The following is a 27,478-nucleotide window of genomic DNA, read 5'->3' as shown; positions in this document are numbered from 1 at the left end:
AAAATTGAAATTGAGAGATTATGGCATAAACCAGCTATGGTAATCCCATTGATTATTGGCACACTAGGTAATATCTTAGACAGGACATAGAAATGTTACTGGCAAAAAATTCCATCTCTCAGTTACCAAAGGCCACACTACTTGAATCCACAGATGTACTATGCTGATACATTATGTTTTTGGGAAGAATTCTATGTGTATGAAGGCCAATAACATCTAAAAGAACTGGCAGCTGGCAGTATATATTATAAAATAATAAAAATTGGATAGCACTTTAAAAAACCTGTGTATTGGTAACATTTCTCTGTCAATTATAGAACACCACTACTTGGATTCGCACATATACCATACTATGCCAATAAAATGACCCAGGTTCTTGGGAAGAACTGGATATTTATGAAGGCCAGCACCAGCTAAAAAACTGGCATTGTGACTTCATATTGCTGCAAATAATTAATAGTTATTTTAATAATAATGGGTTAATAATAATTATTAATAGCTGTAGCACTTAGACTTATATACTGCTTCATAGTGCTTTTACAGTCCTCTCTAAGCGCTTTACAGAGTCAGCATATTTTCCCCAACAATCTGGGTCCTCATTTTACCCCCTTGGAAGGAGGGAAGGCTGAGTCAAACATGAGCCTGGTGGGATTCGAACTGCTGAACTGCAGCTAGCAGTCAGCTGAAGTAACCTGAAGTACTGCACTCTAATCACTGTGCCACCTTGGCTCATAATAATTCGTTGAAGTAATAACACTAGGTGCCATCCCAAATAAAATCTTGGAAGGCACTTAGAAATCCTGTACATTGACAAAATTGATTGCAGAAGGCCACACTGCTTGGATTCACAGGCATACTGTACATATACATTATGACATCTTAGGTTCTCAGAGGAATTTGATGAGAATGTCAACGGCAGCTAAAGAACTGGCAGCTGTAATTTCACATTGTTGTGAACAGAGAATAACAGTTATTTTTATTATTACAGTTTCAGAACCATTGAAACATGTTCCAGCTTTGAGAAGGAACATATCCAGAGAGATTAATGAGCAGAGACCAAAGGCATGCCATCTTAAAACACAACTTATTTAACAATGCTGATTTGGAAGCAACTGAAAAGCAAACAACTCAAAATTCAGATTTATTCCAATAAACTACCAATAAAAATACCACTTTACGGAGTGAGCAACAGATAATGGAAAGTAAAGAGATCACAGATGTTAATTGAGGAGAAGGAGAAGAAGAGAAGGAGAAGAAACTGAAATTGCTATAGAACTGCAAGCACTGTTGGTTAATCAAGAACTAGTTGGGAAAATCAAGGAGAAATGAAAGCAGCTGGAAGAATATGCTTGCCAGAATTGAAACAAATCAACAAGAAAACTTTGGCTAAAACACTGGAATATTAATGAAGTTGTTAACATTATTCCAACTGAAACATTGGCTCAAATGAATCAACTGATACATACCACAGCCTATATAAACACTAATGATTTTGGGCATAAAACATGAAGGAATTAAGTTACCAATAAATAAAAACATCAATGGAAAATGAAATTGGAATTGAGGATAAATTCACAGCAATTTGAACACTTCAAAGAATTTGAAACTGGGAACCTTGAAAAATAAGAAAATCAAAACTAATCTATGTGAGAAATACAGCCTGGAGAGGAAGGGAACCCCAAAGTCTGTAGAACAATTGAAACAAAGAATCAGGGCTTTTGAAGAGAAGATCAAGTGATTAACAACTGAATAATTCAATTGCAGCAGCATTTGCAGTTTACTTTAGAGCAAATCGACATCAATTCTACAAAACCTTGAAAATTGGAAAGGACCAACTACATATAATGGAAAAAACTGACAAAGAGGCCTTCAATTTTTGGAAAACTTTGTATGAAAACAAGAGGAGTCACAATAGGGAATGCAATATGGATCAAGCAAGTTGAAAATGCAGCGGAGGTACTCCATATGGAAGACATCGGGATAACTGAGGAAACAGAGGTGGTCAAAAACTGGAATACTGCTGGATCACATGAGTTCTGTGAATTCTGGCTTACATCACTGACAAATCTACATTTGAGTTTGCCAGACCGGATCAGTAAGACTTCGGGAGCACCAGAAAATTTAAATTTAAAAATGGCTAACAACTGGAAAGTCCTTGGTTAAGACTTGAATAATTAAGTTTCCATCAATCTTAGATTGTGGATTGAACTATAGATTGCACTTAATCCCATTTGTTAGAGATTTAAAAAATGATATGTAAAGGCACTTTTACTAGAAAGAAGATGGATAATAAAAAACTATCGCAAAAGAAACCCTTGGAATTTTAATTTCTTCTATCAAACAGAATTAATAGGCATAGCCCCTGGTCACCTGTCTCCACAGCCCCCCTCCTTTATTATTTTTTATTTTATTAGTTTATAATATAAAACACAAAAATACAAAAGCAAGTATTAGGAAAAATAGGAGAGGGAGAAGGGAAGGGAAAAATGTAAAGAAAAAGAAGGAAAAAGGAAAGAAAAGCCATCGACTTCCAACTCCTTTTGGTGCAATAGAATAAGGTAATAACATCAAAAGGAAAGAAAAGCCATCGACTTCCAACTCCTTTTGGTGCAATAGAATAAGGTAATAACATCAAACTTCATCTTTTTTACTTTTACAGAATAGTATATGGGTGTCAAACTCAATTTCGTTGAAGGCCGCATCAGGGTTGTGTTTGACCTCGGGGGTGGCGGGTTCCCAGGAGCATGGCCAGCTCAACGTCATGTGTCGGGGGGGGCACCTGTGGTGGCTGGGCAGGGCTGGGGGGAATCATCCTGCAGCCCTTTGCAAGTGAAAAGGAAGCTCAGTAGCACAGTGCATGGCCCTCCCAAGCTCCATTTTCACTGACAGAGGCACCATGGACCTCTTCTGTTTCCTAAGCGCCCCATGGCCCAGATCCGCCCTGCAGGCCTTGAGTTTGACACGCCTGGAATATTATAAAGTATACAGTCATTTCTATAACAACAAATCTACCTAATTGATAGCCTCATCCCCCTCCTCCTCCTTGAACTGATCAGCATTGGCCAATAAAAAGTTTGTGATTTTCTTGCTGCACTTTCATTCTGTGGCAACAAGCTTTTTTGAAAAAAATGAGCATTATGCCATAACATTTATTTGCTTGCTTGCAATCGCTGACTAGCAAAGTAGCTACAACATCAAACCAAAACATTAAAAAGGCTCAAATACAATAAGAGCCATAAAACCACCATATAGAACTGTTAATTAAAATTTGCATATATAAGAAATAAAACAAAGAAAAATAAAATAGATAAAATTAAAACAAAAGGACTTCCTAGTGACATCATTTCAAGATTAAGATACCTTGAGCCTTCTTATGACAATGGCTACCAATAAGATTGGCAACTCTATCCACACAGGAGAGAAAAAGGGAGAGCTACAGTATTCAGAAATATTCACATCATCACAAGGGCAAAGTCACATGAAATTGTGGTCTGTGAGAAAACAGCATCGCTGGGGTTTTGTTTTGATGCTGCACACGAGACCACAGGCATGTGAGACAAATGGTGACATAGCAATGATAGAAAAGAAAATATTGGCCATGAGCCAGGTAGATATCCTTTATGTCCATCCGCATTACTATCCTTTCTTGAGCTCCCGTGTTCAGTCTTTCTTCTACAATCACTGCATTTGTAGTTAAACTGTAACGTCTCCACACCAGAAGAAAAAGAAAGCTTTATATCATAGGAAGTTGACATTTTTATTGGCCCAGGAAGGAGAGAAGGAGAGAGAAACGAAGAGAAAGGATGCAATACTGGAGAATTCACGCAGAAACATCTGTCATGGGTCGGCTTCGGAATCATCATTTTGCTGTCACTTTGAGACCTTTGCTCAGTATCCATTTTAGACTTAATTTCAGAGCTCATCCCAGTGGCCTGGGCAGCAAGATTTGTCTTCACGCCATATGCTCTTTTTGTCTTAACAGAAGTATAACACATAACGAATTACTCAGGTAAGTTTTCACTAGGCTGGCAGTGCTGATTGCCTACGGAATGCAAAGGATCATTACAGTTCTTACTGCTTAGGTAAGCCATAGGTGACTCGTTCTCAGGAGACATGAGGCATACTTGCCAAGACATGCTAAATCTACAGATACACACAGAGCCAATCTAGAGAGGCAGCTTGCGTGAACACCCCGTGGGAAGATGGCAAATGAAAAAACAGCAGCTGGTGTGCAAAAATAAACTTTTTGGCACTCAAAGCAGAAGGGTGTACCGCATGTCTGCTTCCCAAATTTACCAGCCCGTCTAGTTCTTTTGTAAGCGGCTTCATCCCTGACCTTTGGGGCTGATGTAACCTCTATCCATCCTAGCCGCCTCCAGACTGGAGCAGACCTATCATTTCTCCACCTCCCTCCTACCCATCCTTCTCAATAGGACTCTGCACCTTGTGACACAAATCATACTCCAGTAGCCATGGCCATCTTACTGTCGTTTTCAGTTCCTGTGAACTTTAACGAGAAAATGGGAAGGAGGACCGGAGCCCTAGAAAGCAAAGCAAAAGCCAGCAAGGGCTGCCGTCACTGGCATAATGCTTTAAAAAAGGAGACATAAAGGATGGTGCCTCCACTGAATGGAAATGGGATTACTTAGTTCCATAGTTCATGCATATAAAGATATGTGATTTCTAAAGAAGGGTTATTCCAAAATCATTGGCGCTCGTCTCTGACTTTTCAGGGAATGCCAGGATCTTCAATGCACCATATGTATGCAAATCACATTTATTACCATCAGGATACAATGCTAACAGTGAAGCAGTCATGCCGTGGATTATGGGTATTTGGATTACTTATACGCAACACATTCACATCCTACAAAACAGCAGCTATGGGTGGGAGGGTACTGGGTAGGTGTGTCTAGCAGAAATGGCTTTGTTGAAATGACTGCTTTGTTTTGTTTCCATATTTTACAGCTTTGTCTCTTAGCCGCTAGAATAAAAAGTAGAGCAGGATACAGAATAGGAAAACTAATTAAATGTAATTATCCAACAGCACATTTCTTCATAAAAATTATTTAGGACCATATTCTCTCTCTCTTTTTTTTAAAAAAAATGTATCTGCAGAAATAAAATAGTGGTAATGATAAAGTTCTCTGATAACCAATTATTAAATACATGAATATCATGTAGACTAGAGATTTATTATATACACTCATTATACTGGTGAGGATTTTACCCAAACCCTCTTTGCACGACACTAGCTGGGTTCATAAAACCAATGAAGTGTAGGCTTCTGTACCAGAGATAAATTCCTTGTGTGTCTTAACAACACTTGGCCAAATAAATTATTTTTAATTATAAGATGCACCTTTCCCCCCCTAAAAGAACGTGGAAATGTTGATGCATCTTATACACCGAATACAGTCAATTTGGCCTCCCGAAGCCCTGCGCATCCCATTGCAAAAAATGGTAAAAAAACAGGCTGTTTTTCACAAAAACTGAGGCATTTTTGCCTTTTCCCAGCCCCCCGTAGCACTCTACAGGCTTCAGCAGGGCTGAGAAAAGGCAAAAACACCTTCATTTTTGTGAAAACAGCGGGTTTTTACGTAAAAATGGGGATTTTTGCCTTTCCCCTGCTGAAGCTTGCACAGTGCTCCTCGGGGCCAGGTAGGACAAAAACTATTTTTTCTTACTTACCTTTCGAAATCTTAGTGCATCTTATACACCAGTGCATCTTATAGTCCGAAAAATATGGGTAAGTATCGGGGGGGGGCCCTCTGGCAGCCACAATGATTTATCTTGGAGACAATAAACTGTTGAAAAAACTGCAGAAGCTTAACACGCCTATTTTGTAAGCCTTTGGGGGTTAAACCATGCATTGGGTCACTGAATGTTGGCAATTTTGGAGTTTAATCTTGGCAGCATCTAGGGATGCTTCAAGAGACAGATGCAATCCATCCTGCGGCTGGATTTGGGTTAGGCATGCTGTGTGAACTCAAGTCACTGTGTTTTGATCTTTTTAACAACATGACCTAGTGCAACATGCAAACACATTCACAGAAATCAGAAGTTACACTGGGGAAAGAGAAGTTAAACTGGTGTATTGTTACTACAATGACAACAAATGGTGCTACATATATCCTTCATGAGGCTCAAACACAAGAGAGGAGATGAAGCGATGGCCTTGCCTGAAGTTGAGCTTTTTCTTACTTAGAAAGCAAACGTCAGTTGTTTAGGGTAGTTTGGCAAATTCTTTGGAATAGTGAATGTATAAAAATGCATTCAATCCTTGCCTATTGATACAGACAGCTTAAAGCCCACTAAAATTCTGCTAGGATATTATTTCCATCCTAGAAGAAAAGCAAAACACAAATGTAATAATAAATAGTACGTAAAAAATAGACAATTCCCAAGTTAAAAAAAGAATACTACAGTACAGTATAGAGAAAATATATGGCTATCATTTCCTTCCAAATCAGTATGTATTAATCTGTTATCTAAGCATTCTTTGTAGAAGATGACCAAACTTAAATCTGACAGCCATAATATCTGAGAGGCAGATCTGCTTTAGCTCAGCCAGTTCTCCCCACAGGCAAAGAGCAGCATTCTGCAGTCTACAAGTCCTCCTAGAGGGGGTTATTTCCCAGTGGCACACTTGTGTGTGTCTGAGCTCTTTGCATGAATAGTTCTGTTTTCACTGGCAGCTTTGGCCTGGAAAGGGTAGACACCATATGCGTTGCTTCAGAATTATCAGCGGTAGTCCTGAACCTGCCGTGCACATGGAATTAAAAAATAAATCTGCACAGAAACAGCTGCAGTGTGGTTCATACAATCCAGCTTTTATAACACCACAATTTAAAATACATATTTACATTACACATTAACCTGATGCCAAAAAAGTTTGCTTCCAATTAACTGTGCTTAAGATCTCAGCATGCCAAAGTTTCTGAGAGATGCAGCCTTTAATTATTATATTAGGAATCAGGCTAAATAAAGCCCCATTAGCTGCTTACAGCTGACGTATTTTATCAAAATCATATCCTGGCCTTTCTGCAAGAGGGGCAATAAGATTCTCCCATCCCATGTTTGTTTCCTAAACTGTCCTTTGATGTAAGCTAAGCTAAGAAATAGTAGATGATTCTATTAGAAGAGTCAACTACTTAGATTAAGAATTTTGTTCAAGTCTCAATTATTCTAACCATAACATCATGTTGGCTTCAGAAATCCAAGAATTTGCAGAACAATGCCATGTAGTTCAATAATGTATATGTGTTCACTCTATATGTTCTGCCCAAAGTTTGGCAACTTCTACTGGGTGTTCCTCCTGATACTGCCAAAGCTTTACCTCTCCAAAGTTGCAGAATGGCCACCAGAGAAGAATGTTGGGAGGGTATCACAGGAATTACCCACTTCTGTCCCGACATGTTTCACTATCTCACCAATGTAGGATGGAGAAACATAAAAACACAATACATTGGCTGACTAATTCTTCTATCTCTAGCCTGCTGGGTTATGGGGACCTCATTTTAACACCTAACTAGCCTTTGCATAATTGTCAAGGACACAGAATCTTGCTTGGCTTGTTCTTCATCTTTTAATTTTTAAGTTATTGGGGGGGGGATGTTAATCAATGTAAAGTTTTCACAAATGATAACCACAGTTGCAGAAAAAGTACTGACATGAAGATTAACAAAAGATTATCATGGAATTAGTGTGTTGGTAAGAAATAGAGCAGATTGGAAAAAAAGAAATGAGCAGGGGGAACAAATTACTACCAACACCACTGTTGCAAAGACTTGATTGGAGATTGGGTCGAAGATTGGGCTGCAGACTAAGAATTGTTATCCCGGTGAAGATAAATCCTAGATAAAGTCAAGAAAGACATCTGTTCTTTCCTTCCCTTTCTATGTACCTCTTCCCTTAGCCTCATCGCCATTCAAGTTCCTCTCAACTTTTCTCTCTCCTCTCTTTTTTTGGAATGTGGCTTCTGTTAGTTGATATAAATATACATGTACCATATCCAAAATATAGCAGAAGGTATAGATATTGCACAGAAGTTTTGTTGACATTTTTTTCTATTCTTGCAATATTTTTAAATTTAGGGTCATCCTCCTTTCAGACAAACATTGTAAACACAACATATTGTCGACTGCTGCTTGGTATTCAATATACTTACAAAAATAATTATGGAAACTGGATAAATAAAAAGGCAAGTTAATCTACTGTTCTCCATCGCACGAACCATTTTGTCCTCAAAACAGAACACATCTGCCAGGTTCCAAGTCTTGCAACTAGCTGCCTATCCACATTTTTCGAACTGAGTAGTTTATGTACAAATGTAAGTAAGTACAAATGTGTGAGGGAGTAACTACGAATGTGTAAGTACAAATGTAAGTATAAGTGGAAGTACAAACTTGTGAGGGAACTTTGAGCTTCCTGTCAGCTACCTGTTCTCCTATGGAATATGCAGAAATTGAGGCATGTAAAGGAGCAATGATAACAAGACCATTAGACATTTGTTACCCACCAGTTACTTTTTCAAATCACAAGTTGCACAATCTCACCACCACATGTGGTTAGTTCTTAGAGCAGTATTCCCATAATTGAGGTCTTCTCAAAGGAATATGGCTCACATAATAGTTTACCAATATTGCAGACAGGAATGATAGGAATTTAGATCTAGGTTGGTGAAATATTTTCAGACAATTTCTAGGTAACATGACATGGTTGACTTCATCCATATTTTCAATAACAATGATTCCGTTGTAGAGAGGTTTCCTCTCCTCAGTTATTACCTGGGCCTTATAAAAACTCTTATGGCTTTGCTTGGCTTCCTTTCCTAGCACTTCTTGCACAAATGCTTGGTTCCATCCTGGCCTAAAACCTGCTTTGGTTTTGCCAGAGCATAAAATGCTTCTGCCTGCAGTGAAGGCAGGAGCAAAAGCATGGATTCACTTCACTTCAAAGCTCCCACTTGCAATTTACCAACAGTTTCTAATTGCCTAAGCAGGAGCAAGCCTGGGAAAGCTGGAAGCAATGAGATAACTGAAGAGCTTGTGGAGTCTCGCTGAACCACAGAAAAGAAGGGTGGAGAGGAAAAAAAAGAAATGTCTGAAAGTTTTCCAAAAGCAACAAAACAAAGGAAGGAAGAGGCTGTTTTGCAATAGCTTTTTTTAAAAAAACCAGGCAGGGATGGGTCAGGAGAATCAAACAATAACAAACTAGCACCCATTAAGAGTGCCAGGGATCTCACTATGAAGTCCCTGCATTATGGCTTCCAGAGGAATGCCAGGGGGAAAAGGCTATATGCTTCCTCCCAAAGCCAACTTGTAAGATGTCATGAAATCCAGTGTGACACAATGCCTGAAATGCATGAAAAGGCAGTAAAAAGAGCCATAAATTCATATGAGATTTGTCAGTTCACACTCCATTCATATTTAAAAGGGACTGGTTCACACATTTTATCCATAACAACTTAGTTAGTTTTGGCCTAGCGAGTTGGGCATAAGCCCGGCTAATTCTGATTTATTCAAAGAATCCTGGCTAAGAAAAGCATTAGTCAGTGATGGGCACACCCAACCATTGCCTGTAGGAGAAGAACACCCAGTTTACAACAGGAACTCTCTGGATGTCTCTGGGAAGCTCACAAGCGGCAATACCCCTTTTTTCCATTGCTCTCCTACTCAATTAGAAATCTACTAGTTGTGATAGTAATCTACAGCCATCTTGACTAATAGGTTGGAAAGAGAATTATCCTCTATTAATTTATGTAATCCTCTGTAATTGGCATCTGAAAGTACCATCAATACAATTTATGAAAAATAATTCCATCAATTAAATGATTTTCCCAGCTAAATACATTCCCCTGCAACTTAACCTAAACTCCTTTAAAATGTGCACATCACTGTTACTCTTCACTTTCTATGGACTATTCTCACAGTGCAATGGTCCTACCCCTTTCAAGGAATGTCAGAGGTTTTTCCTCCTGTCTTTTTTTTTGTCCTGAAAAACCAAGTGAGGAAAAGGTTGTCCTGTTCCCTGAAGGAAGATCACAGGAAACACTTCAAATCTTCTTCACAGAAAAATGGGAAAACTCTTTATCATTTGACCAGAAGCAGACATGGATGAAAACCTGGAAATGGAGACCCACAATGACGTTAAAGCCTTTCCTCACCATTCAGCCTACTTTCAGCCTACTTTTCATCAGAGCATTAAGACTGCCAGTTCAGAAATATAATTGGACTTATACATGGCTTGGATGCTTAGGTTGCATGGAACATAACTTGAGGTAATAAGCAATTAAAGTTTCTAAGCCAACAGGCAAGCCAAGACAATGAAAGGCAGATGCTTGTTGTAATCTCTTTGAGTGTTTTGTGTGCTTGGGTGTAACTTTTGATTAAGTTATAGAAGCAAAGAATGTTTGGGTCTAAAGAGGCAAGCATGCTCTGAATCGAGTATGAGTACCCTTATTTTACCATCTTTTCCTTGCATAGTAAATGCATAGGGCCAGAAAATAATATGCTTTGAGTTAAGCAAGCATTAAGGAGGCAGCAACCACATGTCACCAACCTGTTGCCAACTCCTTAACACTTCCTGAACTCTATTTCTGTACGGAATTGTATATTTCTTTCAACGAACTGCCAGTTGGTAAAATAAGTGTGCCCACACCAAATTAAAACCTCTTTCCGAGACAGATCTGAATACTCCGTCCTTTTGCTGATAAATTATAGGACATTTGTAGATGAATGTATCTTTTTATGTACACTGAGAGCATAGGCACCAAAGACAAATTCCTTGTATATCCAATCACACTTGGCCAATAAACAATTCTATTCTATTTTGAAGACCCACCACAAATTTTCTGGAAGTGTCAACAATGACTGCTTTCCTTACTGCTTTTTAAGTTTCAATGTAAATTTAAATCCCGCCTTACCAGTATGTCATGTAACAGAGAAACGAACCAAATATTCTTGAATATTCACATAGATCCAGAAGAGTCAAAAAATATAAAAAATAATTTGGAGAAAATATAGTAGAATAGGAGTTGTTTGTCCTATCAGTTCAGGCTACTGAGGCAAGGTATGCTTTAGTATGCTTGAGAAACAGTTTCACCAACTCTTTTCTCCCTTTCAGTTTGATTGTCCCAAGGGTGCTTATTCAAAAGTCAACTGGACTTTGTTTTTAGCAATAGTAATAGTATGTAGATTTATATACTGCTTCATAGTGCTTTACAGCCCTCTCTGAGTGGTTTACAGCATATTGCCCACAACAATCTGGGTCCACATTTTACCCACCTCGGAAGGATGGAAGGCTGAGTCAACCTTTAGCCTGGGGGGATTCAAACTGCCAAATTGCAGACAGCTGGCAGTCAGCAGAAGTAGTCTGCAGTACTGTGCTCTAATCACTGCACCACCAAGGCTTTTTCCATGAAAACTTTTCTCTTTTCATCCAAGAAGTTTCTTCAGTTCTACTGAAAATCTCCATAGACCTTCAATTTGATAGGTCTTTTTTTTAAAAAAAAAAGTTGATCTTTTGCTTTTTGCTTAAAAAAATATGTCGACAATTCCATTTTTGTAAATTTTACAGAAGCAACATCACTAAAGAGCTTCCAGCAGTGCTTTGAGGATCAGAATGAAAGGAGAAATCTTGTATCTGTGTCTTTTACTTCTACAAATGAAAATAAAATAGGGAGTAAAATATAAAGAAATGAAAAATGTTCCATTATCACTGGAAAGAGTTTTAGAGCAAGCTATCTCTCTCTCTCTCTCTCTCCCTTTCTCTTTGTATTATAAGTCTGTTACATTTTTGCATTATACATTTAATAGCAACAGATTTAATCAACTCAAGTTGCAATCTTCTGCACCATTCCCTGACAATAATGTCTTCTGAATGTCACAGGATTCATTTCTGAATAAATACACAAAGAACTGAATTGGAAGTCATGAGCAGGGCAAAAATGCAACGGTTCCTTCTCGACTATAGATATGCTTTGTTGCTTGAATATTCAAACTCCTATGGGATCCATTTCCCAAGAGCCCAGTAAGGCACAGTGAGCCTAAGAGTTACAAAAGCGATCTCAAATTTGATGTTTTGTTCCCAGTCTCCAAATGATATGAAAACACGTCTCTTCCACCATAGACAACAGCTTTAGCCAACACCTAAGAATACATGAATCACTCAAATACTTATCACTTGAAAACACCCATGCAATTAACAAGGCTTCTTTTTTTCCTCGTGCTATAATTATATACATTTTAATGCAATCCTCACCCCCTGCACTTTAGGCATTAAATGGTAGGGAGTCAAAAGAACAGAGACACTGGATTTTTCTGATCAAGAATTCTTGAAAAAGAATGATAATAGTGCAAAACTCGCTGGTGATGTGAGTTTTGAGGCGTGAAAAAAATAAAAAATAAAAAAAGGAACGACAAAAAAGGAAAAAAAGGAGAATAAGCCAGGAGGGATGTTATAATAAGTAGACAAAAGGCTTCTCATTTATCTGCGCTCCTTTCTGCTATAAAAGAAAATTAGTGTTTTTGCAATTGCAAACCGCACAGTTAATCGGGCGTCAATAACCCCAACATTAGCATCAAGGAGTGTGGAAAATAAAACTGAATGAAGAAGAAAAAATAGCCACTGGCCCCATTCCCAAGCTTTGGGAAGGTCACTGGCCGGATTAAAAGTTCTCAAGCTTTGGCTGGTAGCAGAGTGCAGTTTGCATGCCCCAACTGGGTAACTGCTTTTTCTCAGCCTCACTGTTAACTTGGCCAGCTGAGTGGATATATACGAGATAGAAAAGGGCAATTTGGTGCTGACAGCCCTCCAGGGATTTCATCTGGAAGGCAAGGCAGGAAAAGCTGCTGGCATTGACTCTGCAGCATCATTTCAGTTGTATTTATACTTCATTTTTAAAACCTTTTAAAGTATCTTCTTTAATTTTAGACTCTTTTAAAATATGTTCTGGAGGGACAGGAAGATTAACAGGGCTAGGATTTGTGAGTCCATTGCTCTTCACAGCACACTGTTCACCAAATGAAAGTCCAACTCCTTGTTTAGCCAAGGGGCATGGAGAAGGACCCCAGTTCTGTTTCATAGTCACTGAGAGAGATGGAAAGAAGATGCAGCCCTTCCACACCTAGTATCACATTGGTATATGGGATTATATCACTACCACCATCCCAACCAGCCAAGTTGGCTTAGCTAGGGCTGAAGAAAAATGTAGTCTATACCATTTAGAATAGAATAGAATAACAGATTTGTAAGGGACCTTGGAGGTCTAGTCCAACTCCCTGTTTAGGCAAGAAACCCTACACCACTTCAGACAAATGGTTATCCAACATCTTCTTAAGAAATTCCAGTGTTGGAGCATCCATAACTTCTGGAGGCAAGTTGATCCACTGATTAATTGTTCTAACTGTCAGGAAATTTCTCTTCAGTTCTAAGCTGCTTCTGTCCTTGATTAGTTTCCATCCATTTGCTTCTTGTCCAGCCCTCAAGTGCTTTGGAGAATAGATTGACTCCCTCTTCTTTGTGGCAACCCCTGAGATATCAGAACATTGCTGTCATATCACGCCTAGTTCTTTTCATTTGGAAGGTGCTGTCTTAGCAAAGTTTAAACAGATTATCAAGGTAGAACAGGAAACACTTAACTCCCTTTTGTTCTTCTTAACTCTTAGCAAACAGGTCAGCAAAAAAGTAGTAGTAGTCCTTGACTTATGACCACAACTGGGAGCAAAATTTCCATTGCTAAGCAAGGTGGTTGTTAATTCAGTCGTGCCTAATTTTTAAAACCTTTTCTGCCACATCTGTTATGTGAATCACTGCAGTTGTTAATTGACTCGTGCTGTTGATAAATGAGTAGGGCTTCCCCCATTGACTTTGCTTGTCAAAAGCTGCAAAAGGTAATCCCCGGACCCCAGACTACTGCAACTATTATAAATGCAATCAGGTAGCCAAGCACTCGAATTCTGATCACCCGAGTGTGAGGATGCAGTGATGGTCATTTGTGCAAGGACCAGAGGTAAGCCATTTTTGATCGGTCACTAAACGAATGGTTGTACATCAAGGACTACCTGTATTCACTCCACTGTAAATGGCCCAAGATCATAAAACATGTGCAGGGCACTAATGTTCAGAATAAAGAGCAGAGGATGAGGAAACTGTGAGGTCATTAATTCATAATAGGGAATTTATGGCAGGAACCCAGTGTATATTTATTCAGAAGTAAACTCAGCTATACATAATAAGTTCATTAATGTCCAAGAAAATGTCCATGGTCTATTCCACTGTAGATGGCCCTTCATGGTATTGGACCTGGGTACTTGAGAGACCGCCTGCTGCCAATTACCTCCCATAGACCCGTTAGATCACACAGGGTCGGCCTCCTCCGGGTTCCGTCCACCAGCCAATGCCATCTGGCTACCACCCGGGGGAGGGCCTTCTCTGTAGCAGCTCCGGCCCTTTGGAATGAACTCCCCGCGGAGATTCGGACCCTCACCTCTCTCCAGGCCTTCCGGAAAGCCGTCAAAACCTGGCTTTGCCGGCAGGTCTGGGGTTGATGAGTTCCCTCCCCTCTCGACTGTATGGCTGTATGACTCTTGTGTATTAATTACGTGTATTGTGTTTGTGTCCCCTTTCCCCTTTCTGAGTTGTTCCCCGCCCTGAGTCCCTCCCGGAGAAGGGCGGCATACAAATAAACTAAATCTCAAATCTCAAGAACATAAGGCAAGTGCAGGACATAAATGTTCTGAATGTGGAAGTAGAAGATAAGGAAACAGTGTGAGGTCTATTATCTTTGGAAAGTGATAGCTTTGCAGTCTTTGGAACAACAGTCCAGCAGTAGACAGCTCAGCGGTCAAGACATCTAATACTGAACTTTTGATGGTCAAGGACCTTTACTTTCCCAGCCACATCTGGTCTATTAATGCAAGGAGAGTGGCGGCCACCCAGGTGACTTGGAAGAACCATTGAGATTCCTGACAGCCTACTGAGCCTGCAACGGTACACAAAGCAGTAAGGGGATCATTATCCACGACAACAACGAAGTGACTCCAAATTGCCACCTCAACCCAACCATAGCTCCAGGGAGGACATTACAAATGGCAATGGTTTGTTCTGCAACAATAAACCATGGCAGCCACCTTCTCTTTCCATTCTATTTAGTGCTGCTTTCACAAAGCTCCTGAAAAAGTTTTGTAAAGCAGCAGTGGGGAACAAGTTGCATGCAGTTGTCGGTGACTACAGCTGTTCCCAGCCACCTTGGTCAAGTTATTTATGCAATTGATATTCCTCATTTCTCCAAAAGCTCAGGGTAACTTACATGAGGTTCTCCCTTCTTTTTATCCTATTTCTGAGGAAGGGTCTGAAAGAGAAAGAGAGAGGGTGACTGGCCCATGGCTGAGGATGGTCTGAATTTAGGCCTTTTCCAAGATTTTAAATACCATACTGGTTCTCAGTGAAGAGACAATCTAGGATTGTAATTCAGTTAATATCTGGATAGCTGTATGGTTTTGCAGCTGTAAAACATTCCAAGCTTTGGACTTGACCTTATAAAGTTTTAATTATAGAATCTGAGTTTGCTGAGCTTCATTCATTAAAACTGTACAGGGAGAAACATCAAAGCCTCTCCTTTAATTTGGACTGAGGTTTTGTCTCTAAACCTTTAAAACCTCTATAAAAAATGTAGCCATTTTTTTTTTTTTTTTTTGCAATGAGAAGGGAATGGAATCATTTTCTTGGGCAGAAACAAAGAGGAAGTTGAACAGGAGGTCTTTCTCTGAAGCTGTTAATTGAGGAGCAAAACATTAATTGCACAAGCTACTTGTTTTTTGGCAAAACTCTTGATGGTTAAATTTTCTGTAGCATCTAGAAGGTGATTCATTGCCTTGGGTTTGAAGGGTACGGGGATATGGATGACATAAAGAAAACTTCAGCAGGAGTCAGCTGAGAACAGAAACGTCTCTTCTAAAAGTAAAAACTGCTAGCACAAGGAAATGCAGGTAAGAGAGTTATATTATGATCAGCCAGCTTGTTTAGACTAAATTTGGCATTTTTATCCACTTATCAAGTCCTTCCCAAAGGCTTCGGATAGGCAGATGATGTTGAATACTGTTAAAGATACAGAGGCATGTAAGCTGTTCCAAGCAAAGCTGCCTTTTGCAATTGACCGATGCTCGTTTTGTCACTGTCAATGGAGTTCAAGAGGTGCTCCAGATGTTCAGACTCAAGATGCCTATCACTATTGGTGCTCTCTTTGCTTCTTTTTTTTTTTTTTTTTTGCCAATTGTTACATTTAGTTTTACCATTTTATTCTCTGTTCACAACAATATAAAGTCACAGGCTTTAGTTCTTTAACTGTTGTTGGGGTAATTTCCTGGCCCTAGAAAGGTTGAACACCCGCTCTTCATGGGGTGAAACTGGACTGACTCCTCTTAGTGGGTCAAAAGATATTCTTTGTAAAAAGAAAACTATACATGCTTCAGATGGACTAAATTTTCTAAATACACCTTCATTTTACCTTCATCGAGCCGAGGTGGCACAGCGGTTAGAGTGCAGTACTGCAGGCTACTTCAACTGACTGCTAGCTGCAGTTCGGCAGTTCAAATCTCAGCAGGCTCAAGGTCGACTCAGACTTTCATCCTTCCGAGGTAGATAAAATGAGGAGCCAGATTGTCTGGGGGCAATAGGCTGACTCTGTAAACCACTTAGAGAGGGCTGTAAAAGCCCTGTGAAGCGTATTTGTATTTGGCACTTTAGGATCCAATCCCAAAAAGGGTCTTGATCAAACTACTCAACAACCAATAGCCCAATAAGTTGTACATATCTGCACACACAATAGCCTGTTATTATTTTACAAGCTGCATGGCCTTGGGTGTCAAGAGACAGGCCAGAGTGAAAAAATATCATCCAGAAAGGCATTAATAACAAGCAGCCTCTTCCATATCTTTCCCACACCCATTAACACAGCTGACAACAACCATTGTCTGCTCCTGGATTTATATGAAAGGTCACTTAATTCAGATTAGTAACCTATTACCTTTCTTTTCAGACATAGTGGCAAGGAAATAACTGCATTCCATTCATTCATTCCAAGGTATACACTGCAAAGCTAGAAATGAAGATAAAAATCATGCAGCCAGCACGGGTTGGCAATTAAGATTGTGGAGACACTAAGATCCAAGTCCACGCTTAATCATGAAAACTCAGTGGGATCCCATCCCTCTCTCTCAGCCCAAACTTACTTAGTGTTTTTTGGTCAGGGGAAGTGGGAACTGGAGGAGGGAAACTTACATATCACACCTTGGAAGTAAAACAAGAGTTAAACTAAATAAATGAACCCAATTCAATTATTTGTGGTTTTATTTTGGGGAAGATGGGTTTGCCAGAAAAATTCCAGAAAGTTGTAACCTAGAATACATATATCCTGTTTCCCTGAAAATAAGATCTCCCTGGATAATAAGCCCAATTGGACTTTTGAGCGCATGCGCTAAAATAAGCCCTCCCCTGAAAATAAGCCCTCCCCAAAAATATTGCAACACAGCAGCAGCCATAAGTCACACCGCCTCCTGCACATCAAAAACAATAAGACCTCCCAGAAAATAAGGCCAAGTGCTTATTTCAGGGGTCAAAAGAAAATAAGACTACCTTGCCATCACTCCATGACTTCAATCTGGTATTTGCTATCTGGTGTGCTCAATATTGAGTAATCAACAGAATACCTCACAAATTTGCTGAAAACTTCTCCAGTATGGTCTTATGTTCAGCATGCCATGTTAAAAAAATTTGAATGGAACTCCAATAAAGGAAAAATATCCCTTCATGGTGACAACAGAATATAGGTATTATACAAGAATACATAGCAATAGTACTGAAACTTATATACAGCACTTACAGGACTCCCTGAGCAGATTACAATGTCAGCCTATTGCCCCCAATAATCTGGGCCCTCATTTTACCAACCTCATAAGGATAGAAGGCTGAGTCAACCTTGAGCCGTATCAGGGTCTAACAGACTGAGGGCAGAATTAGTCTGCATTACTGCATTCTAACCACTACACCACCAGAGGTCAAATACATTTCATTACCACAACTGAATCAATTAAATCAGAGGCAGTTTGGTGTAGTGGTTAAGGCATCAGCCTAAAAACCAGGAGACTGTGAGTTCTAGTTCCAGTTTGGGCATGAAAGCTGGCTGGGTGACTTTAGCCTCTGAGTCTCTCTTAGCCCAACTAATCTCAGAAGAGAAAATAGGAGAGAGGACTTTAGGTATGTTTGCAACCTTCAATTACTTACCAAAATGAATAAAATCAACAAAATTAATTCCATGTCTTTCTAGCACTAATACTACATCGCCAATTGGAACAAATGAAGAGCTTTGTATATTTGGGTTCATTTCCAAGCAGGCATTAACAACCTCCAAGTTCTCTGGGCAATGTGGCCCAGTCAACAGAATCAATAGCCAGGAAAGGAAATGGGACCTGAGGACAAAAATATGTTGAAGGCACCATCGCCTTCAAACAGTTCCCCATTTAAAGGAGCAAATGTATTTACGAAGAGGGCATTGTTTTCCTACAGTAAACAGGATGTGTGAATAAACATTTTAAGTGTCCATGTGCGTCAGTGGTGGGATTCAAATAATTTAAAAACCGGTTCTCTGTCCTAATGACCAGCTGAGTAGGAGGGGCCCCGTGGTCATGTGACTGAGTGGGCGTGGCCAACTCAACATAACTCACATCGATGGGTGCTTCGCCTTAGCTGTTACAATGTAATAAGGGTTAACCAGAGAGGCAGTTTCTGTAAGCAGGGCAATAAAGATTAGGCTAGAAACAACACCAGAATGTTTCCTTCCTGCCTTCCTTACAGGATTAGCCCTGTAAAGTGGAAAAAACAAAATAAGATTTCTTCCAACAACTGGTTTTCTGAACGGCTTAGAAAGTTAACAATCGGTTCTCCCAAATAGGTGCAAACTGGCTGAATCTCACTACTGATGTACGTACAACTGAGAGATACATTTCACACTCTGTACACTGTTCGTGCATCTGGGTAACACAGTCCTCTGACTCCCAGAGTCTCGGAAACAAGATGGCTATGCCGAGTGGCAAACTTCTAAAGACTGAAGGAAAAACTCCCATCAATTATTTTACTAGAAAGAAAACTATCAGATCTAGAAGGCATCTAACTAGATTCCCACACCAAAGTGAACATTTTAAAATACCTCCAAATGAAACAAAGTAAATCTCAGTCCCCACATACATTACATAGTAGTGTAACCATCTCCCCCCAACACAGCACTCAAAATTACAAAGTATCGATGCAGTCTCCAATTGCAAAAAGACTGCCCAGCTTTATTTTTGTGGAACCAGTATGATACATGTGTGATGAATAAACTAATTAGTGTATTAATAATAAAATACCACTACTACTGCAGAATGGGACACATGGCATCATTCTAGGGAAAGGCACTTTGTTTGCCCCAGAAAAATAGTGAGTGATGTAAAACTGTTGGTAAAGCAGGCTGGTAAAGCTAAGCAAACACGGAATCAAAGTAACTGCAGACCAACAAAAGTAGTTCAACTGAAATCAAATATGCACCTGGGGTGGCCTGAGGACTCAGCACACCTTGATCTACCAGTTTGCTTCCTGCTGATCTCTTGGGCTAACCTGGCCAAGTCTCTTTGCTCATACTATATTCTACCACGACAGCATACAAAAGAATTGTGTTGAAATTTTTTCTTCTAGGGCTGGCCAGAACATTTAATTAATCATCGTCTTCATTTCATGCACTGTTCAAACTGCCCACTGCATTCTAATTTCAGACTGGCAACAGGTAAGCATTGCCTACCAGATCAGTCACTTGGCCTTAGGGAATGCCCAGGAGCACAAAGCTCACTCCTCCAATATCTTGGCACTATTTCTTGCTAGCTACAAAGTACTCATCTCGGTGCCCAGCTCCAGAGCCGGCTCAGTTTCTTTTAAGGAAATCACAAAGTGTTCCAAAAAACAGAAGTGTAAGAAAATTATGTTCCTGCACTGTGCAGGTTCTACATAGCCCTAGACAATCAAGCAAGATAAAGTGTTATGTTTTGCTTTACAATTTTAAAAAGATGTAGAAAAACCACCTCATGTTATCCTTTCAGATGTGCTGCAAGGATGACTGTATATATACTTTGGGGCAACTAAATTTCACAGCTGCCAGGGTGGTGTAAGCATTTCACGAAGTAATTAACGATGCTGGACCACTGTGCGCACAGTGTTTTACTACAAAGGAGACTGTTAAGGATAGTGATGTAGTTAAAAATAATTTGAGCTGGATGTGACACCCATAACCGTGTCATGCAAGAGGACTCACAGAGATTGTGTGTGTATATGTGTGTGTGATGTATATGTATGTGCGTGTGTATACACACACACACACACACATATATAATATTATATTAATTGTATTGTATTATATTTATTATATTATATTATATTTAGTATATATAGTATATATAAACATGAATGTTGGTATTGCTTTAATTTTAAATCTCCGCTTCCTCCGGACACATACAGTTCTTGTAAGATTTCTGCTGCCCATTTTCTTTCTTGCTCCAAATTTTCTTTTCAAAAGACAGGAGCTGGCTTTCTGTTGGCAACAATGGAAGGGGAAGAAAAGAACACCTGAGAGTATAGCCTTTGTGCCCTTTTGGCCTGGTTAACCACTAGGCAGCAACCAAACTAGGTCCTCAGCTACATTCCTTGATTTTCATTCAGAGGTTTTTGTTCTTCCTCCCCATCCTCTGCCTCTCCTCAACCCATTTCTGCTTTTAATGAGACAAAAACCCGAGCCCTGATTTTAAAAGCAAGGTTTGATTTCCAACTGCAGAAATACAATCCAGACTCTCCCCCCCCCCCCCACTGTAAAGACAATGAACAGCAGAGGTGGAGAAGACGAAACAAAACAACCAGGCCTCTCCACCTATTAGGACAAGCAAAAGTGTCACTACAAAAAGATTTTGGAGTGCGGCTCACAGGAAAGCTTTGTCACCTTTACTTAGCTTTACTTAAGGCAATCCCTCATGACCTACTCCAAGAGCAGACAGAAGCCAAACTACACTAAGATCTATGGGAAAACGGCAGAAAATTAAAGCCTCATTCCTTGGTCCTCTGTTACTAACATCTGATGGTTTGTTGGGCTATGAATTGTGTCTATCCATCTTAAAGCACAAAGAAAAACGAATGCCCTCTTTCATTTAAGGGCAACAACATCGTTGTGTGTTACAAAGGTAGCAATAGCTCAAAGTAAGCATGCTTCAAAAAAAAAGAAACAAAAGAAAATGGTAAACATTACAGACATTGTTCAAATGGCAATTTCTGACCAAAAAGTCTGGAAGCAGTTGAGGCGCCTAAAGCACACGGGGAGAGGGAGGATGCCTATATTGGATTCTTGGCATTCTCTGAGTTTGCTTCTCTTCTTGACATTCTAGGTCAAGAATCAGGCTAGGTCAGCATGCTTTGGGGAGAGGGGGGGGAATTCAGGAAGTAGAAGTTCACACATCTTAAAGTTGTCATGGTTGAGAAACATGATCAGATGATCTTATCTTGCTTCTTATTGAAGAATTAGCAGGAAGAGGAACAAAGTCAAAGAATACCAAGAATTAAACAGGTCAACACTGAACTACATATATTTCCACTATGGCAAAATGCATCTATATTGGTGTTTTCCTCTTCATGGACATGCATACAGACTTACAGTTAAACATGTATAGCAATGACAAGAATCTAGACCTCTGTTTGCTGATAACTTGGCAAGGTACTCATGTTGCAATTGGTAACCTGCTCAAGTACCTGAATGGTGATATATCATGATTTAACAGCAAAGCTTTCAGGAACATTTCAAAACCTGAGATATAAGAACAAATTAAGCACTCTAATCAGCAAAATAACAATTGTAGACTATACTTCTTTTCAAGACAATAATAAAATCAATAGAACTTGTTTTGTCAATTAGGAGAAAATTTCAGTTCTCAGCATCCAAAATCTTAAAATTTACAGTGCCCGACAACATGAACCCAATATTATTTTCAGTGTAGCAAGGAAGATTAGATGATGTGTTGTAAAGTAACTGTTCTTTATTAAGCAGTGTTAAAATCTATTGTGGAAGAATCCTGAAAAATAAATATTTGTATCCAGTTTTTCCCCCAAATACATGTTTGCTTTACACTGATCTGCTATATTTGCTTAATATTGAGTAAACTAGAACTTTCTAGGTTCACACAACATGCCAAACCATTCGCCATGGCTTACAAACCACAAGAATTCAGTTCCCGGCAGAAAACAAGCTACAAAAATCCATGGCCCAGATTGGGAAAGGCTGCTAGTTGACTAACAAAAGCTCTCTAGGTCTTAGGCAAATGTCCTCCCAAATGTTGCTATCCCTTGGAAATATCTGAAACTAAAATTAAGACTTGATAAATATGGCCTAAAGGAGAGCTATATATCTTCCCCTAAATAACTGAAAATCATGATATTACCATTTTAATGGAATGTTCAGAAGCCCCCAAATTAATGATATTAAACACTGAAGATAACTGTGCATACAAGTATAGAAACAAACAAGAAACAAGAATCCATTGAGGCGTGGAAGAGAGTAAACTGGATATTTTGTCTAGCATCCCTAAAATTCTTACTTACCACATCACATATAAAATATCCAGACATGCAACTGTGAAAGACAAGGGCCACAATCTGGCTATAATTTTACGGAATCAACCACACAGGCAGCACACCTCTATTTTCCTAAATATGCAACTTAAAAAATGGCATCAAGAAAACAAAGATCCAGAATGGGAGGCAAGGGATTGCCAATCTAGCATTCCTCCCAATGTCTCTGTTATGCGATCACGTATTTTGGATCCAAACTTTCTTCCCACCCACACAGTCTTAACATTGTCTCAGCACTGCTAGCACTGTAATTTACTAATATAAACCAAGTTGAACTATGCAAACAAAGTCTGAACTAGAAGATTTTTTTTTAAAGTAAAATAAATGCCTCTTTTCTTTATAGCCTACTTTAATTATCTCTGCCACCGCATGCAAAGTGGGTTGGGATTTTTGGTTTATTTGGGCTGCTAATTTTGTTTGACTTCCCCATTCTGCACAATTTGGTCACCGTATCTCGAAAGGGAGATACTGAGTCATTCATTTTACCCCCTGACTACATACAAAAGATACTGAGATTGTTCAGGAAGCAATCAGACATTATACTGAGAGAAACGGTTGTTTTCCAACAAATAATATTTGTGGCAGTCAATAGCTTTTGCTCATCCCATACTCCTCTTTCCCCTCCTCCCCTTTCTTTGTAAATCCAGAGACATAATTTCCATTCTACTAAAGAGGCAATAATCAACTGTTTCCTAATAAATCTTACAGATTCCATCTCAGGAAAAGTGCTTCCTAAAAGGCTTCTTAAATCTAAACTTTTCTTCCCCAAACATCCCTAAAAGGAGACCTTTTTTTAAACACTGAAGATGCTACCCCGCTAACTGCAGGCAAAAGAGAGTGGAAAAGGGATTCAGTTTTGCATTTTCCCTTATTCTTAATTAGATTTATTCTCCTACTACTAATCACATGTACATTCTGTTTTTATCTTCCTTATCTTACATCACTACTGTCAGAGCTGGTGAGTGAAGACATCCAAGCCCAGTCCCAAACACATCTCCTCTAGAACAAGCTCTGAATCCAATGGGACTGATTCTCAAGAATGTATGTACAAAACTGCAGGCTAAATCAATATTTATAAACGCACTGCCAAGATTATCAAAACATTAAGTGGATAAAGGGGGATGACTAGTGTATACAAGCCTGGGAGGAGGAAGGATTTTTCAAATATTCTTAATTACTTGGATTCAGCTTGCATCTGAATATTCAAAACCTCTGTGCTAGACTCACGTTTGCCATAAACACGGATGCTAGATTCATATACACACTTTCATTCACATGCATACCCAGAGACATAATCAATGACTCTAGGAAAGCTAGTCTAAAAAAAAAAATGCAAGCAAGCCGCTAATTTTGCTATACAGGATATTAATGGGCTTTTTTTCAAATGCTCTTTGGATACAGCATAGAGGTTCAGGGTAGTTTACAACCTCCCGGTTCTTGTTTATTGTGAAGGCTTATACATATGCATTATGAATAACACCTACACGCCTACACACACAGTTGCACTCATTCACTGAAGAGAGCTCCGATTTCTCATCTGTGCAAGAAGGCTTACTCTGGGGTGGCAACACATCAGAGCCTTCGCTAATAGCTGCACCACAATCAGCAAGAATTCTTGAATGAGCAACCACTTAGATGGGGCTATGTGTTGTATAGGTGAGCATTTCCCAGGCATTAGGCAAAGGCTCCAGAAGCCTGCTGCATTCTTGTGGCACAAATCTCTGCACAGATGGGTGTGCATGTTCGTTTGTGTAACTAGTTGGGACCATCAGACCTCAGCCAAAGGGGTAGTAGGACTACTGCCCTCAGAAAACTCCTTGGTGCAGTCACCATCAACGAAGCCCCCCACCCAGTTGCCAAGGGAGGCACAGTGAAGGCCACCGGGCTTGCCGTTGGCTGGAGAGTATGGTTCCTGCCGGTTGTTAAGGAAGCTGACCAGCAGAAAGCTAAAAGCAGCTTCCCTCCCCCGGAAAGCAATGAGGGAAGAAGCAGTTTCCCCCCGTTGGGACACCATTCACGCGTCCCACGTCGGGATGCCAGCCTATTCTGGCGGGAGCCGCTATTTCCAACTTAGGCTGGGATGCCAGCCTATTCTGGCGGGAGGGAGGGAAAGGGGGAGCTTCCATTAAGGAGAGGGGTCACCCAGGGCTTTCCGTGCTTTCTCCCCACGAAGTTCCTAAACTCCAGGGACCTAAAGGGGTGAACAAGGGACGGGGCGAGGCAGGCTGAAGTCAAGAAATGGAGAACTGGCCCCAAATTGAACCGAAGGGAGGGGGGGAAAGGAACGGGCAACCGGAGGTCTTTGAAGACTGCAGTGAATTGCGGCCGCTGCTCTTTCCGGGATGCCCTCCCATCGGCACGATTTCGCCGGGTGTCTTTGCCTGCCTGCACCGTCTCCTTTTCTTCCCTCCCCACCCGGGGAAAAAAAAAAAATCTCGGCAGCTAAACTTTTCACCTCATCCCGAGATGGACCATCGCCGGTGGAAATGACACGACAATCTTTCTCGGCGGATTCGTTCTGCCAACGGAGAAAGGCGGCTGAATTTGGGGGGGGGGGGGAGAGTTGAGTCACTTTCGCACTGCGAAGCGACTCCAGACCTCGCCCCCGCCCCCCCACACCTCCGCTCGGTCTTGGTCAGTCTACGAAAAACCGCGTCTTCCCAAAGCCATCCCCCCCCTCCTCTCTTTAAAAAGCCTCCGGCTAAGAGCAGGGCGCCATCCGGCTTGCGGAGAACCTCCTGCGAAAAAAGCCGCCGGTCCTCCTTCCCTTTCTCTTCCTCCTCACCCCTCCCCGCCCCAACAACTTCACAGCAGAGCAAAGCCGCAAGCAGGCGCAGCAAATCACACACACACACAGCCCGGAAAAAAAAATCATTTATAAGCGCACGGCAAATGCAGAAATGAGCGGAGAGGTGGAGAGGGAGGGGGGCAACCGGAGTGCCACGCTGCATATCCCCCCACAGCCACGCACGCACCTCGCTATCTCTTGTCCTAGCTCAGGCTCTGCTGCAGTTCCTCCCACCCCCCCCCACGCGCGCGCACACACATACACACCTTCGGCGAGCTCCTGCCTACCTTTCCCCCTTCCAGAGGCTCGGCGTTACCAGGGGAGGAGTAACTCGCCCTAACGCAGACCCGCGTTTTGCCCCGAACGACACCCCAGCCGGCAAAACGTGAAGGCGATCGGCCGCCCTGTCAAGAGAAAGCGAGGCTTCCCTTTCCCCGCAACGTCCGCGCCGCTTTCCCCTCAGCGCCGCGCTTAGCTGTGACAACCCCACGCGGTACTTCCATTCCAGGCTTTTCCATTTCGCGTCTTTCCCACTCGCCGCCGCCAACTACTATGCTACACACGCCCTTTTTGTCCATTCCAAAGGCTGCCGGTTTCCTCGTTGGGCACTTTTTAATTGCAAACGCTCCACACGTCTCATTGTCAACTCTTCCCGCACCGAGCCAGTCAGTCTGCCTGCCACGTTTTTCGGGCAAGCAACTGTGGGCCAGTTTTTCCTCCCGATTCCTCCCCCCCCCGCGAATCTTCTTCAATCAGGCAAAACGCCCCTTTCTCCCCCGCCACCCATCCCATTCCACGCCGGTGTGTGTGTGTGTGTGTGTTGTGTGTGTGTCACGCGCTCTCCCTAATTTACGATCTTCCCCAACACACACACACCCCAAATAGCAGCAGTGTTAGCGGCGGCGATTCCCAGCCAGCCAAAGAATCTCTCAAACTCCGCTTAGCTCCCGCAGGCGAGAGCCCTAAATAAATAAATAAATAAATAAATAAATCCACGGAAGCGGTCTCGCCGCGTGCCGGGGCTGCAGAGCTCTCCCGGCACAAGCCGCGCAGGCTTCCCTTCCCTTCCTCCCCCCTCCCCCCCAGCGAAGAAAGCCTCGCAATCCCCCGGGCTTGCGCGTCTCTCTCTCTCTCCTCTCTCCCACTCTCTCTCTCACCGTAAACCCTGGCTTAAATGAGTCGCCCCCTTCGTACGGGGCGCAACTATTAGGGAGCCGAGCCTGGAGGAGAAATACATTGCGATGCGCTTTTTCCTCCCCACCCGCACCCCGCCCCACTACACAAAATTGTATGCACGCAGACACTTACCCCTCCCCGCCCCCCGACAAATATTTAAAAAAAAAAAACCCTGATCCTCGGACGAGCTAAAGAGGAAAGTTCGAGGGGGTGACTTACAGTTTGCATCGGCGCTCGGTTCGAACAAGCCAGCCATCATGATCATCCTTACATTCCACGCCAAGCAGCCCCCCGCTGCAACTCGGGGCTGGGAGCCTCCTTGGCCGTGTCGTTGCTGCCGCCGCCGCTGCCCAGCATGAAGGGAATGGTAGAGAATGGAATGCAGCGCGGGGTTCCAAAGGAACTCCAGCCTCGCTCTGACTTCCCGGGGAGGCAGACTGAGACACACATTCAAAGGGCTGCTAAGCGAGCCCGTTCTTCTCGCTGTCGCCTCTAGGGGGCGTTCAGACCTGCCCGTATCCGCGCACTGAGAGGAGGAGAGAAGAGAATGAAGAACGGGAGAAGGGAGGCCCCAGATGCTACGAGAGGCTGGCGTCTTCTTAAAAGGGCAACGCCACCAATCCTATCCCTTAAAGCGGCCATGCTCGCCTAGGTAAAAGAAGACCCGGAGAGGCGGGGGCCGGGCGAGCGGGGGGGGGGGGGGGGGGAGAAGGGGGGAGAATTCCGAAGAAGCGCAGATCGCAATTTAAGGACTTTCCAGCCGCTCCTTAGAAAGAAGAAGTGGGACCGCGCGCCCCACTTTTTAAAAAGGAGGCGAAC

At 41.5% G+C, this 27,478-nt stretch overlaps 1 protein-coding gene across 3 annotated transcripts in view; it reads right to left on the bottom strand.

Moving 5' to 3' along the window:
- PLXNA1 (plexin A1) overlaps positions 1-27,214 on the bottom strand; it is a 385,871-nt gene extending 358,657 nt beyond the window's left edge. For all 3 annotated transcript variants that reach the window (XM_032209248.1, XM_032209249.1, XM_032209250.1), the window contains exon 1: positions 26,879-27,214. The gene's annotated coding sequence lies outside the window, so the exon portion shown is untranslated. The remainder of the gene's footprint in view (positions 1-26,878) is intronic.
- Between the last annotated feature and the right edge of the window lie 264 nt (positions 27,215-27,478).

This window comes from Thamnophis elegans, chromosome 2, assembly GCF_009769535.1.
Source record: "Thamnophis elegans isolate rThaEle1 chromosome 2, rThaEle1.pri, whole genome shotgun sequence".
In the NCBI taxonomy this organism is placed as follows: Eukaryota; Metazoa; Chordata; class Lepidosauria; order Squamata; family Colubridae; genus Thamnophis; species Thamnophis elegans.
Note: the sequence above shows the minus strand (reverse complement) of the source record. Positions and strands in the feature narration are given on the sequence as shown.